This window comes from Apium graveolens, chromosome 10 (assembly GCF_009905375.1).
Source record: "Apium graveolens cultivar Ventura chromosome 10, ASM990537v1, whole genome shotgun sequence".
Taxonomy (NCBI): Eukaryota; Viridiplantae; Streptophyta; class Magnoliopsida; order Apiales; family Apiaceae; genus Apium; species Apium graveolens.
In genome coordinates this window covers 40,309,814-40,323,032 of record NC_133656.1, presented here as the reverse complement: position 1 = coordinate 40,323,032, position 13,219 = coordinate 40,309,814, and the positions used below count along the sequence as shown (strand labels likewise).

At 33.1% G+C, this 13,219-nt stretch overlaps 1 pseudogene; it reads right to left on the bottom strand.

Moving 5' to 3' along the window:
• Positions 1 to 1,219: 1,219 nt before the first annotated feature.
• On the bottom strand, positions 1,220 to 10,291 carry LOC141690536 (linoleate 13S-lipoxygenase 3-1, chloroplastic-like; annotated as a pseudogene).
• Between the last annotated feature and the right edge of the window lie 2,928 nt (positions 10,292 to 13,219).

The following is a 13,219-nucleotide window of genomic DNA, read 5'->3' as shown; positions in this document are numbered from 1 at the left end:
AAGTCCGCAATCAGGTCTATTCTCTCTTGGAACCCCACAAGAAGAAATATGTTAACGTTCAAGATGCTCCTCAGATGCCCCCCCCAGTATTTAGCAACATTATATACCGAATTTCATTAAAAACATCAAGTTGCTCCTCAGATGCCCGAATCATCTAGCATGCAAAAATAGAGACATCATGATTAACAAAAAAAATGATAATATTCTAAATATATTCATTACTATTTGGTTCTTATTACCTTATAGTTACTGACATTAAATTTTGAACCAATCAATTATAATGGTAGTTCATAGTTGCCCTTTCCGTACCTATACATGGCTTCTGCGAGCTAAAGTATAAAAGTACAATTTCATCAACAATCAATTTTTTTTAAGAAAATGAAACGGCATTCTTCTGTACACTAAAATATGTACATGATGTATCAGTGTAAGATACACTCAAATAATATAAATTTCAGTCAAAAACAAATAAGCATGAAGCTCTAACTGTCATAGGGAGGAAAAAGTCCACTACCTAGCCTAGGAACTAGGATTACTAAATTGCTTTCTTATTAGTATCTTACAATTTACCTTTAAAGAGATGGCAATGCAAGTATATGTTATCCCATTCTTACATTACATATTACAACATAATGTAGCCAATAACTACATTTTTCAATATTGGTATCAGTTATTTTGAACATGATTTTACGCATTATAACACGTTGAATAGAAGGTTACATGTCCTGTGACTAATAGGCATAAATAAAAATGGATTTATGGATTCATTAACCTAAAAAAAATGATAAAAATGGCCAAACATGCATATACCTTTGTAGAGCAACTGCAGAATTTTCAGTATGACAACAATCTCTACCATATTCTTCTAGCTATGACGATCAGAAAGGGCCTCTGTTCTGTAAGAAATATTCATAAAAGAATAGTTATTGTACAAAGGACCAGGCAGATAACCACATTTGTATTGTGTGAGAATATATGTGCATAACCACATTTATATAGCTGAAAAGTTAACATTTAATAAATAGTCATATAAAATAAGATTAACTCAACCTTGCTTAACCATGTAAATAGAACCAATAAATTTATCTTTCCTGTGTTGATGCAAAATTAGCAACAGAGTCAAACATAAATGAGTGACAAGCGACGAACAACAAATCACCAGATTTTTCCATATACAGGCAGCAAAGGAAAGAATGGATGTAAAAGAGAACGCCACTGCTTACCAATGATATACGAGTTGATGAGCTCCAGCATCATTGGAACACACGTGGGCTTTTACAAGCTACCATAACCAGTTGGTAGTGGCATCTACTGGAGGTGTTACTACTCTCTTTGACCTGGAACATGGACCAGGAAAGCTAAGCTCAATAACAATAGGCTTGAGAGTGCCTGAAGGAGTTGAGAAAAAGATGGTGCATGTTGCATAAGTTGCACGACCATCAAGGGCATTTATTTGGTCGATAAATGGTAGGTAGATGTCATGGTAGTCCACGATAAAAAGTGTATTTCCATTTAAAGCCTGTGTACAACAACCAGAAAAATGCAAATTAAGATAAAGTCTGATAAATTAGGGACTATTGTACGTATTCTATGGTCTTTTGGATGAGTTCTCCATAAGATAAGATAAAGAAAAGAAAGTAAAGATTTCAATATTATAATTCCCAAGAAAAATTTAGGTGATTCAAAATTAGCTCATGTACTGTCATGCCGATAAGTTGGCCAGCAATGTATTCCTCTTTAAGAGCAGACTCTTGAAGACGATGGATCTTAGTATCAAGCTTTCTCATAGGTGGAAAAACTTTAAGTCTTTCGATGGAGACGGGGTTAACCTCTGCTATTGATTGGCGAGCAAATTCGTCATCTCTAAACCATGCAAACTTGTCCTCTGTAATACAAATGAGAAGTTACTGACGGTGTTAACATTCTATTCGTTACAAGGAAAACCTTTACTGTAATATTGGTAGTAAGTGATAGATGCTTTGTAGTAATTGCATCTCAGTTGTAAATTGAGTTTAGGTATTGGTTGATCAATTATAAAAAGATCAAACAAGGTGACTAATTCTTACGTGAAATTATTTTAGGATGTCATATTTCAGAAGATAAGCATGACTTGATACCTTCAGCATAGGGAACTTCTCTAAAATTTTATCTTGCGAACCTAGCTTAAGGAAAAGACCATCACTGTAGAGGCTGTTAATCTGTTCAAAACCATGTAAACTTGATTCGTAAAGCAGATACATAAGAATTAACATTGGCATCATCAATATACAATATTTTCCATTGGAACAAGCTGATGGCTGAAGTGATTGTAAGATTCACAGGTTTTACCCACCCTGCGCACTTCATTTCTTAAGTAGAGAAATAATAAAATCCGGATCTGATTTCTTTCTTTCTTGAACTTCTCATATTTTTTTAACTTCTAAACATACACATTTATCCTATACTTTCCAATGATTTCAACATTATACCTATACAAAAAATATCCTAAAGAAGACACAGTAAAAAAACTCATATATTGTAAAAAAACAAACCTTTTTGTGTTTAAAAGCTTTTACATTTAACAATCTCAGTTTTTCTGATATTTGGTCACGTTCAAGAACAATCAGGAATCATTTTACCCAACCTATAATAATTTTACAAAATGAAACCAGTGGATATATAAGGAATAAGTTAGCCGTACCCACCTACATATATATTACCAAAAGCAAGAATATCATGCTAGACATTCGTACACATGTTGTTTAAGGGCTAGGACATGTTTCTGATGTACAACTTTTAAATATCCCAACCTTCTATCTTGTAGAGCTTTGAAAAAACTACCGAAGAATATAGACTAGATAATTTATTTTGGCATTAAATGTGCTTTCATATCTCAAAATCTTTAAGTATAAAGTAGTAGGACTTGTACTAGTATATTTAAATAAAAGAGAAGACCAGAACCTCTTACATTATGATCGATAACTTGCATTAACAAGTATTAAAGAACTACCTCTACTAGAGTTTTATTACACATAAAATTTTGATTATGTGTGAGTCCTATACATTACAAAACCGCAAAAAATAGCAAAACTGTATTTACCCAATCATATTCAATAAGATACTTGATGTCTCAAACAACTGTATCAGGGTAATCCATACTTTCTAATATCCATGAAATATCATTATTTATCTGATACTAGCATCAAATAAATTAAGATAATTCTAGAAAAAGATGCTAAAATTATGTGTCTATTCATCTTCTCCGGAGACCGACCAGGTCGTCTAATTGTTCTGCATTGACAATGTCGAATAAGAAAATATTTCAAAAATCCTTGGAAGATTTGTGCATCTCTGATATAAACACAAGATTTACATCAAAGAACATTCGAACAATTGTTAAACACATACATTCATATCCATATCGATATTTATACAAAATTATAAGCATATTTATTCACGTAAATTCAGGTATATCAGTAAACACCAAGAAAAGAAAATCAAGAAAACTACATATATGTGTATATATTTATACACAAATAAATCAAAAAATACACATTCAAGCTAATAAAATGTTAAAAAATAAAGATAACATATGATTTAAACCTTACTTAAAAGTTAATTCCATACTCTGAAAAGTTCAAGATCCGTTGAAATAAAATGAGTTTAAAAAAATATAAAAGTAATTAAACAAAATAGGAAGAAACATTAACCTGATCTTACTAATTAAAGATGGGTTCAACTAATTGAAGAAAACATGCCAAAAAATTGAAGATGGGTCGAACTAATCTTGTTCCATTATACTCAATTGAAATTAGGGTTTATATATTCTTAGAATGAGGGGTCGTGTAAATTAGGATTAATCCTTACAGATGGAGAGAGGGGGGAGAGTAGGGTGGAGTCTGGAGAGTGAAGCGGGGTTGTGTGGAGGAAAAAAAGGGGGGAATGGAGCGGAATTTCGGTTAAGGGGGAAATTAGAATTTTTGTGAGGAGGGATTGTACATATCAAAATAAACGGGGAAGTGTTTATGTAATTTGTTATTTTATTATTTTTGAAAATTTGAGATTAGACAACGTTTGTATTTCTAACTGATGTCTATAAATACTTTAACATCGCTTAAAAATCAATTGATGTTAAAAACACTTTTAACATCAGTGACTTTTCCAACTAATGTCTATTGCACTATTTCTTGTAGTGGGAGGATTCCCAAGGTTGAGGAATCGATATGGGAGCTAGAGTCTGATATGTATAATCGGTATCCTCACTTGTTCTCCTAGATTCTGAGGACAGAATCCTTTAAGGGGCAGAGAATGTTACAACCGGTATATTCTTAGTTGAGTTATGTGTATATATGTTTATATATATATCAAAAGCAAGTCAATTATGTGCTTGTATGAGTTATAAGGGTCATATTTTGTGAGTTATAAATTAAATATTTATTTGGAAAATTTTGAGAAAAGAAATGCCTTTATTTGAGTAATTTGTGATATATTATTATTGATATTAGTTTATGGAAATTCTTTATATAAAAACTTGTTTCCTTAAATTTTTTGAAAGTGATCTCAAAAAGTTTCTAAAATCCTAAACTATTTTATGGTACGACTTTTGTGATTTATAGATTTATATTTTTATTTATAAAATTCTTTCTAGAAAATGATATTTGATTAATTAGATTAATAATTTGCCATTTACCATGACACCCTTGCATGCAAAAATTCACTCAATTGAAGGGAGGGGTATTGTTGTCAAATCCAACCCCACTAACTTCATTTTAACTAGTCAATTTCCTAAATTGCCCCTGCATGCAAACCTTGTTAGTTTTAGAAGAGGGATAAAAAGGTAAATTGATATTCCACTATCATCAAACCACCACCATATCATCACCTTGTGTCATTTTCACTACTTACACACACAAACTCACCCTCCTCCCTCCTTTTTTTCTCTCTCGGCCGAAGCCAAGCCCCCTCCCTTTTGTTCATTTTCTTTCATCTTTTCTTCAAAAATTCTTGCAAGAAATCACCCTCTAAGCTTTGGTCACTTGTTTAGTAAGTCAAATATTAAGTGTACTACTTGATTTAAGCTTTCATGCTGAGATTTGAGTGAGCCTAATGTTGAAAACCTTGATTCTTATGAGTTTAAGGTTCAAAACAAAGGAAAAGCATCAAGAGTGGAAATGATCAATGGTTGAGGGACTTCCTTGCCATTTTGTATGATCATTTCACTCATTTCCATTCGTCAATGACTCTTTAAGAGCCGAATGGAGTAAAGTTTTGTGTTTTTATTTGTGATTAAATGCTATGTAAAGAAGTCTTGATTGGATATTGCTATAAAGCTAAATTTTTTATTGATCATGATCTTTAAAACCCTTGCATGTCATAAAATACTTGGGATATTGTATGTTAAATGATTTCTTGTTGACTTTACAATCAAAATCTTAGAGTACTAAGAGTGCATGTTAAAAACTAGACTATATACTTGATTTTGGGCTTTAAATTCGATTATATGCTTAGATATAACTTCATTTCCTAAAAAAATGAGTATACTTTTCTTGAAAAGTGCTTTATTATGACAAAATATAGTTTTTACAGTGGGTTAAAGAGTATATTCAATTGATATTGTGTTTGCATGTTGTTATGGATATTCGTTTGTGCATGATTACTCGAAAATGTGATTTAAGTGTTAGTCTTGCTACTTTATTTGTATAATTTGGTCATGGTGCATTAGAGTATGAATGATCTCCACCACGTGTTAGTGGGTTAGATGAGAGTATCAGGTTGGTAATTATTCTTGGTTAAATATTGGGCTCATGGTTCATAAGTGGGAGTTATGGTGGAAGGGTTAGTACAAGGTTTATCTTTTTCCAGAATGTTGCACTACTTTGTAGGAGAGTTTTGAATGGGTGTTCGTTGGGAATTTGGAGGCCCAAGCCACCAGAAGTTAGGACTTGACCTATAGTTGATCCCAGAAGCTTTAAATGTAAGAAATCAACACATTTAGTTAGGTGCACAAGTCGAATCATGACATCTGGTCAGAATAGAGACAGTTTGAGTGAGGAGCACTTTTCAGCTTAGAAAGTGGTGTCATTGGTAGGTCCTCATTAGTCCTTGATTATAATTGGTACTAGGGAGTTTGTGGGAGGTTTTTCAAGCCATAGTTCGAAGGTTTAGAGTTAAATCCAAGAGTATAAAGTGAGTTCAAATCAGGGCAGTTTGAGTGTTAGTAGGACAGGGGAGAGCCATCTTTGAAAATAGGCCCAAGGAGGCCTAGGTTGAGCCTTGGTGTTATTCCAAGTGCACGAGTTAGATTTAGGACTTGAGATTACATTGCAGTAATTTAAGTTTCAAACCTTGAGTGGAAAGGAATTTATTGTCTATTAGAACCATTCGGTATCACCTAATAGTTGCTCTTAGGAACACATTGTCCTTGCACTTAGATTTTGCATCCTTAGAGGTGAGGCTTGAGTTGACCATTGAGTCTAATGGTTAGTTAGAGGTCAGAAGAAGGTTAGGCCATAGGTGTGGCTAAGTGAAATGGAGTTTGGCTAGTAAAGGCACTTCAAAACTTGGAGAGCTAGATCGGTTGCACTAGACTAGGTATCACTTCAAGTCAATCGTGTTGGTTGGGTGAGATCATTCAATATTCAATAATGTACCATTATACAAATGTTGTTATGTGATTAAGTGTGTTATGTGATCCTAAATGATTATTTGAGCATAATAAGTGATTAGTAAAGAGTTGAATGTGTAGTGAGGCCTAAGTGCCAATATATTTCGAAATCTTTAATCAGGATGGAGTTTATGTGAGAGTGTATCCTGATGAGGTCTAATATTTTGTGTAGGCTCAGTAGAAGGTAGTAAGCTTTCCGTCAAAGTTGAGTAGTGCTCCCGGTTGCTTCTACGATCAAGACGAGAGTTAAGCCATCCTTCTTAAGGAAAGTGTTTCCCCCTTGTCGTTTCTATTTTTGTGCAAATGTTTTTGCCCTCGCTTATCATTCTAGTGATGATTTCCTTAAATTATATATATATTGCAAGTGTCATTTGACCCTCTCGAGATATGTATTGAGAATTATTTTGAACTATTAAGATATATTGCAAATGTTCTGAACCACTCCTTTGAATTATGATAGCATGCTCGTATATTGATCTTTTGAATATTGTTGTCACCATGATATATTGTTGCAAATATTCTGATTTTAGATTGAGATTTTGCAAGTGTTGTGTATACGCTTATAAAAATCATACCTTCATAAACTATAAAACCTCTGAGTTACCAACGCTTTACGTAAATCCTTACAATCATACCCAAATTTTGTCACAAGATATATCCCTCATATAACCCTCAAATTTGAGACCTCTATCTTGTGGAACAACGTTATGACTCTTTTTCAATACTTTCTTCCTTGGTTATCAAACTATTGCTGACTATCCTTGAAAACCCTGTTAGTCTCAGTCACATCATTCTGATAAGAGTTTCTTAACTTGAAATCCTTGATAGATGATTTAAACCCCTTTGTATAGATCTTTGTAAAGTTCTCCTTGGCGTCAGTTTTATACAAGTTAATTGCTCTATAAATAAAAGAATATTTTCTTGAGATTGGTGAATTGGACTAAGACACAAGTCCCTTTCAAACTTATAGATCGTCAAAAGACGATTCAGTTGATGTATAAATGGTGAACAAACGATTTCGGGAAGGCCTTGATCGGAAATTCGACCCAACCGGCGGCGAGTTTTCCAATCATTTTTCAGCTGATTCGTTGATTTTCTAGTGATTTCGTTTGCATAATTAATTTCCTGGAGCAAAGCAGAATAATTACTGATGTTTTGGGACGTTTCTGGGCAAAACTCAGGTCACCGGAAAAGCTCATGGACAACGTCCATCGCTTCCCGGCGAACAGGGGGGACGACTGTAAAATTACAGTTTAGTCCCCCGAGTTTTACAAGCTTTACATTTTCAATATTTCTGTTGTAAAAACTTTTAAAAACATATTTCAATTTTAAAAATATTCAAAAAATCAAATTTCTGTTTTATAATTTTCAGAAAATGTATTTTCTTTTTATAATTATTTTCAGAAATTGTTTTAATTATTTTAAAATTTTAAATATCATTATTTATTTCTGAAAATTATTTTTATTTTTAAAATAAATCTTAATTAATTAATTTTAGTTGATAATTAATTAATTATTTAATCAATTAATTTGAATATTAATTGATTAATTAATTTATTTAGTTATTAATTAATTTTAATTGATGAATTAAACAGATTTAATTATTTATTTGGATTTAAAAATTCTGAAAAATAGTTTCGAGTTTTAAAATATTACTTATAAAACCATCACATGAATATAAAATACATCATGAATATCACACATATATATATGTTTAAAATCACATATATAGCCATATACACGCACCAAAAAATTATATACATGCTCACTTATATCAAAACTGTAAATATACAACCAAATTAAAATGTTTCGCAAGAAGCTCTGATACCATTGTTGGTATTCATGATACAAACGCAGCGGAAAAAAAATAAATATGAAAAACAAAACCCCAAACGCAGGATCCGTGCGAAACAAGACATTTAGTTCGGAGATTAGATGTTTACCTTAATAAAGCTTTCCTTCTGATTGTGATGAATGTACAGATCTTGATGAACCAACACAGCAGCCCTCCTTTCGAAGATCTGCTCTCCAAGGTATCCACACGAATACCCGATCGTCCCACGATCACCGGAGCTGGTACTAGCCAATTTGGTTGCCTCTAAGATGTAGAGCTGCTAGGGTTTTCTCAAAAACGTGATGTGTCAACTTAACCCTAAAATTATACATCTTATTGCATATAGGGAGAGAGGATTTGGGCTTAACCCTAATCTTAATAGGCTTCTAAAAGAACCCATTCTGATTTTGGGTTTATATTATTATTAAATTCGAATTCTAATATATATAAACAATTAATCAAGTCTCACTTAATAAATTATATATTTAAATTCGAATTGACAATAAAATATTTAAATTTATAATTTAAATAACACTCCATTTTAAACATTCTTTTTGTGTGACCCTTTAGGTTATTATTACGTTGACAATAATTTTATTCTCTAATACTAAAATTATAAACAATGAGTGGCATCTAGTAATACATCATTGATCCCCAAGTAATAATATAATAATTGGTGATGTAATTAAACCTTTCTTGAATAATGTAAAATGTAATATAATCCCTTTAGCCTTATATTATAGATCAAACTCGAGGCATGCATTGTGTCATCCTCTATTAACGTTTAATCCTTCTTTCCTCGATCAATGAGTAAACTATTAAACAAATCAGTATTTGAGCATGACCATGCATTTTATAGTCTTACTCAATCAAGAGGCCAATAATATCACTCCTTTAATAATAGACCCAATGTCTACTTTTATTATTACCCGGTCAAGGATAACTTTGACTAGTATCAAAGTATAGTAATTCTCGTATAGAAATATAATGATTTCAGGTCAAAGGACCAATACATCATTATCACTGTGAGATTAACTTATGAAACTTTAAACATGTAGTATCTCACAACGGGTCAATCCAGCACCATGTATTTAATACATGTGCTTGTGTTTTGACTTTAGTATCATCATACCTATGATCAATGAGATGTGATCATCAATCAACAAATACACTAGTCTCAATGTATTTATTATCATCCTTTAACAGTAATACTTGACTAGGGACCTTTAGAAATATCAATACTATTTGCATAATCTCATTTCTAAGTCACGTACTTAGAGATATAGATTTACATATCATATTCCAAGGATATTTATTAATCTAACATTTTATCGCAAAAAATAAAGATATAATAAATTACTAAAGAATAATCCATAGAATCATATTTAATAATCCAAATGTTTCATAATATAAACATAATAGTGTTTTCTCTAGGGTAAAAGACTAACAATCTCCCACTTGCACTAGTGCCAATCACCCATTTATCTAATACCCGTGGAACTAGTATGACATTCGTGCTTTTGCTGCGACAAAGTCTAAGTCAGTGGGTCTGCAATATTATCATCAGTATGCACTTTATATATATGTATATCTCCTCTTTCATTAATCTCTCGAAGAAGGTTATATCTCCCAAGTATATGCTTTGCCCAGGAATGGGACCTTCGTTCTTTAGCCTGCGTGATAGCTCCATTATTATTAGAGTAAAGATTAACTGGATCTGTGATCGATGGAACCATACCAAGCCCCGTTATGAATTTTCGTATCCAAACAGCATCCTTGGCTGCTTCATTGACAGCAATATACTCAGCTTCCATTGTAGAATCAGCTACTGTCTCTTGCTTTGAACTCTTCCAGCTTACAGCACCTCCGTTAAGGCAAAACACAACACCTGACTAAGATACTGAATTATCTCTGTCTGTTTGGAAGCTAGCGTCAGCGATCCCTTTACAACCAACTTCTCATCTCCTCCATACACCAAGAATGAATCTTTAGTCCTCTTCAAGTACTTAAGAATATTCTTAACAGCTGTCTAGTGACCCTCACCTGGATTAGACTAGTATCTGCTCATCATGCTCAAAGCATATGAAACATCAAGATGAGTATATATCATTGCATACATTATAGATCCAATTGACGAAGCATATGGAACTTTGCTCATACGTCCCTTATCATCTAATGATTTAGGGTCGTTGTCTTTTGAGATCAATATCACATGAGACATTGGGACATATCCTCTTTTTTCCTCTTGCATCCCAAAATGATGCAATACTTTATCAATGTATGTACTCTGACTTAGGCCGATTAATTTCCTTGATCTATCTCTATAGATCTTGATCCCTAATATCTATGTAGCATCGCCTAAGTCCTTCATCGAGAAACTATTTCCCAACAAAGTCTTTAACAGCCTGTAGAGAAGGTATCTCATTCCCTATTAGTAATATGTCATCTACATATAGTAATAGGAATGACACATGGCTCCCACTAACCTTCTTGTAAACACATGGTTCATCTTCATTTTGAATAAAGCCAAATTCTTTGACTGTTTCATCAAAATGACGATTCCATCTCCTTGAAGCTTTCTTCAATCCATAAATAGATCGAAGCAGCTTACAGACCATCTTAGCAAACTTGGGATCGACAAAAACCTCAGTTGTATCATGTAAACATCCTCTTCAAGGCTCCCATTTAAGAAAGTGGTTTTGACATCCATTTGCGAAATCTCATAGTCGTAGTAAGCAGCTATTGCTAGTAAAATCCTGATGGACTTGACCATAGCAACTGGTGAAAAGGTCTCATCATAGTCTATACCATGAATTTGTTTGAAACCTTTTCCCACTTGTCACGCTTTATAGGTCTGTACTTTACCATTCATGTCAGTTTTCTTCTTGAAAACCCACTTGCACCCTATAGGTTTTACCCCTTCAAGTGGATCAACTAAAGTCCATACTTTATTTTGATATATGGATTCTGGACTGTTCATAGTTTCTTAGTAGGTAAGAGGCTCATCATTATCTATGAGCATTACATCATCTTGAGTCAAGAAAAATCCATAATATCTCCCCGGCTCATGACGAGCCCTACTAGATCTACGAATAACCTGTGTTTCCAGAGCAGGAACATCTTGATGTACTTCCTGCCCACTTTCCAACTCTGGTTCAATGTTATTTTGTACAACTCGATCCTCATCAAGATCTACAGTCCTCCCACTAATTTTCTTGGAAAGTAACTCTCTTTCAAGAAATACAGCGGTTTGAGCAGCAAACACTTTGTTCTCGGTAGGATTATAGAAACTATACCCTTTAGTTTCTTCAGGATATCCCATAAAATAAGATTTATTCAATTTTGGTCCTAGCTTGTCAGACACCAAGCGTTTCACAAATGCTTCGCATCCCCATACTTTCATAAAAGACATGCTGTGATATTTCTCAGTCCATATCTCATATGGAGTCTTTTTAACAGATTTAGTTGGAACTCAGTTTAGTGTATATGCAGTCGTTTCCAGAGCATAACCCCAGAAACTTATTGGAAGATATGCTAGACTCATCATCAATCGCACCATATCCAACAAGGAACGATTGCTCCTCTCAGAAACTCCATTCCATTGAGGCGCTCCAGGAGGAGTAAGTTGTGATACGATACCACACTTCTTCAAGAAACCTTTAAACTCGAGGCTTGAGTATTCTCCTCCACGATCTGATCGTAGAACTTTTATACTTTCACCTGTTTGCTTTTCCATTTCGGCCTTGTATTCTTTGAACTTTTCAAAAGAATCGGATTTGTTCTTTAAAAGATACACATATCCATATCTACTGAAATCGTCAATAAATGTAATGAAGTAGTAAAAGCCACCTCTTTTCATCATACGCATTGAACCACATACATCACTATATATAAGTCCTAATCGTTCGGTGGCCCATTCACCTTGTCCGGTAAAAGGAGCTTTAGCCATTTTGCCAATGAGACAAGATTTGCATTCTTCGTATGATTTGTTACGACCGGTATTTCTAAACCCTATCTATATATAATTGTGTGTATATAATTAAAATTTAAATTATATGGAATTATAAATGTGGATGATCTATATGACTGAGTGCCTATAAACTAAGTGTTTAATCTATTAGTTTATATAAAAAAAATTAAAAAGAAAATCTTATCATTTAGTAATTTTAAATGATAATCAAAAGTACTTTATTTTATATGAAAAATCGATTTTAAAAATCTTTTAACAATAAACTTTCAAATTTTATATCATTAAGTTTTTAAAATCATAAGCTATTTTATGATATTTATTTTGTGATTTATGGAGGTGCATTTATATTTATAAAAATTGTTTTATATAAACTAGTTGATTTTTAAATTACAAATAACTTAGTTGTCCATGCATGCAAATACCCTCCTATTCAATTTAAAGGGCATAAGAGACAATTCATACCCCACTAACCTTCTTCTATCCACCAAAAGACTAAACTACCCCTGCATGCACTTTTGCTTGGTTATTGGAGCAAGGCACTTTAGTACATTCCAAATTCCACTATTGAATTAGTGCATGATGAACCATAAAGAGAGGAGTTAACCCAAAACCACACTCCACTCAAGCTCATCATTTTCACTCTCAAATTTTCTCTCCTTCCCCCTCTCTTTTTCTTCATTCGGCCGAAGCCCCTTCCCCCATTCCCTTCAATTTTTCTTCATAAAATCCTTGCCATTATAGTGTAATTCCATTACCCATTCATATAATATAC